Genomic DNA, 3490 nt, shown 5'->3' with positions numbered 1-3490 from the left:
ACCGATGTGTCCTACATGACTTCTCATTCTTTTAAATTTTGAAGAAATTTAAAAGATGGTATCCTCACCTGAGAAATGAACTTAAAACATGTAAAAGAAAAAAAACAAGAAGTTAAGGTGTTTATCTTGAACTAGCCTTGTGTAGACACTGTCCAACATCTCCTGAAAAAACCTAACCTTGACCCCTCAGTCATGTCTAATTACAGGCCTGTCCCCATTTGCCTCTAAACTACTGGAAAAAATAGTTGAGTCTCAGGTGAAATGTTTCTTGGAGGATCATGCTATCCTAGAGTTATTCCAATCTGGCTTCAAATCTCTCCACAGCACTGAAACTGCTCTACTGAAGGTTTTTAACAACATTTTCCTAGCCACAGACGCAGGTGATTCTGTGCTGCTTGTCCTATTAAACCTTAAATCTGCTTTCAACACCATCGACCATGAGATCCTCATTTCTAGGCTGGAGCTGTGGGTGGGCATCACAGGGTCAGCCCTCAATTGGTTTAGGTCCTACCTCTCTGACAGAACCTTTTGTGTCAACATCAAAGATTTCATTTCAGCATCGGCAGCATTTCAATGGGGGATACCGCAGGGGTCCATCCTCGGTCCACTTCTTTTTCTTTACACCTGTTGCCACTAGGTGCTATTTTCCGCAAACACAACATACCCTTTCATTTCTACGCCGATGACTGTCAAATTTACTTCTCCTGAGGCACAGAGGTACACACTATTAAACCTCTTCTTGACTGCCTGGCTGATATCTGGGACTGGATGGCTTTAAACTTCTTAAGTTTCAATGAGAAGAAGTCTGAAGTCATGTTGTTTCATCCCAATGGCACATTAATGAACCACTGCATTAACCTTTACTCTCTAGCTCTGTTAGAGAAACAAAGAGTCACCAATTTGGGAGTAATGGACTCTTCCTTGAAATTTAACAGTCATGTAATCATGATTGTTAAATCCTGTTTTTTTCAGCTGAGGCGGCTGTCTAAGCTGAAGTCCATATTGTCCAAAAATAATCTTGAGACAGTGATCCATGCGTTCAAAACATCCAGACTCGATTACTGCAATGCGCTTCTGTTTGGAATCAATCAGTCTTCCATTGCACGTCTACAACTGGTCCAAAGTGCTGCAGCCTGATTTTTAACTGGTACAGACCATAGAGAGCACATTACGCCAGTTTGGGCCTCCCTGCACTGGCTACTCATTTACCTTTGGATCCAGTTCAAAATACTCATGTATGTTTTTAAATCACTGAACAGTTCTGCCCCATCTTATCTCACTGATCTTCTGCAGCCATATGTCCCATCACGCTCTCTGAGGTCAGCAGACCAAATGCTTCTTTCAGTTCCAGGAACCCGTCGTAAGCACCGAGGTGACAGGGCTTTCTCTGTTGCAAGTCCAAGACTGTGGAATGAGTTACCCCTGATTGTCAGGCAGGCTCCCACGCTCACAGTTTTTAGGTCTCGCTTGATAACCCACTTTTATTCCATTGCCTTTGACACGGTATGATTTGTTTTGATCCAGTCTGTAGTCCACAGTGTTGGCCATTTACTTATTATCTGCTGCTATTTGTATGTATATTTTTATTTTATGTTTTCCTCTCTGCTGTGCTTGTTTGTTTCTATTGTACAGCACTTTGGTTGGCCTTGTTGCTGTTTTAAGTGCTCTATAAATAAACTGGTATGGGAAAAAAATGTATACATTCAAGAAAAATTGCCACTTTTTAGTGAACATAGCTGATTTATGTATGGAACATTTAAAGTTTAGACATTATAAGCAGATATTTTGTAAACTGGGAAAGTTGGAGATTTTAAATTGGAAAAATTTTGGAAAATAAACCATTTAGCATTGAAAACTGAACCACATGGACCAGATTCAAGCCTCAAGTACAAAGGGTTTTACGACTTTACAAGAACAAAGCTTTGCATGATGATATTTACTGATTCAGAGTATAGGAACAGGCACCAAACTGTTGACTTGCAGGCATTATGTAGTCAAAGTTTTCTTGGGAATAAAAATGGAGGGCAGACTGATTAATGTGTCCAAATCTCTGAATTACTGTATCTTAAAATGTAAACCTGTAAAGAAAAAATAAGAGCCAGACACTGAGTGTGTGTTGGTACACATGCAACAGAAAGATGTCTGTCAAACTGTGTGTGTGACTAACCGTTACCTTTGAGTATTGCTGTTTGGATTCGATAGCAGATCATCTGTGAAATTTGCTCTCCGTGCGTATGCGAGGAGTGCCGTTTGATAAATGGAGCTATGTGCTAGCTCAAGCAGAGGAGCTCAGTTAAAGCATGCGTTAGCTGATTGGTTGTTGGTTTAATTCCAAGGCAGGGCCTAACAAAATCTGCTGAGAAGTCCAACAAACAAGACGCAGAATAAAAAGAGAAATGGATGTGTGAGTTTTCATGTAAACTGTTAGATTTACTTAGTGTTAAACAAGCAGTACGCTGATGTCCATGAAGGATTTTAACAGAGAATAACAAAAAAGGTTAAATCGTGTCATCCGGACCGGTTTCGTAAAGTGAGAAACGTTTCATCTCCCATCCAGAGGACTTCCTCGGTCTACGGCCTGCCAACCAGATCTGTCCCACAGGTAGCCTTCACTGCTGTGTTTCAAGACACCCTCATGCTGGAAGTGGCACAGCAGTGAAGATAGTATAGTTTATAGATAGTAGTTTCCTGAAAAGATTGAGGTGGTTGGTTTACACATGCACCCGGGGGCGGGGTTGAAGAGGAGCGCTACGTCTGTAGCTTCTTATGTAGCACTTCTGTATTGCGCTCCACTAGCTTAACACTGTCAGTGTCGGCAGTTGTTGACGAGAACGGGGGTGGTCAATGCGGTAGGCAGGGCGCCCTCCATGGAAAACTGCAGGGAAACACTGGAGCGGCTGTGGCTGAGCGATTAGAGCAGTTGTCCTCCAATGCAAGAGATGGGGGTTCGATTCCACTAGCAGTCACATGCCGAAGTGTCCCTAGGCAAGACATGGAAGCCCACATTGCCTCTGATGTGTGTCCCATGGGTTCAAAAAACGTTCAATACAAAACCATTGTCCCATTGGTGTATTGATAAGATAGAAAGGTGCTATATAAGTACAGTCCATTTACCATTTACACTGAATAAAAATATGGATGGATGGATGGATGGATGGATGGATGGATGGATGGATGGATAGATAGATAGATAGATAGATAGATAGATAGATAGATAGATAGATAGATAGATAGATAGATAGATAGATAGATAGATAGATGGAAAGAGTGGCAGCCATTTTAGATTTTTATGTGGCTAACCAATTTTCATGTATGTGGCTTCATCTAGCTAACATCTAGATGAAGCCACATACCAAAAAAGGAAGTCAGCACATTGCTTATTTTTTAAGTTATCTAATTTAAAGATATACATATATGGCAGCACCGGCAACCGGATAATCTTCCTTATGCCTAGTTGCAGCCACACACTAAAATGGAAGTTGATACTTTA

Source organism: Nematolebias whitei, chromosome 23 (assembly GCF_014905685.2).
Source record: "Nematolebias whitei isolate Nwh7 chromosome 23, NemWhi1, whole genome shotgun sequence".
Classification (NCBI taxonomy): Eukaryota; Metazoa; Chordata; class Actinopteri; order Cyprinodontiformes; family Rivulidae; genus Nematolebias; species Nematolebias whitei.
The sequence above is the reverse complement of the archived record's forward strand: the minus strand, read 5'-3'. Positions refer to the sequence as shown.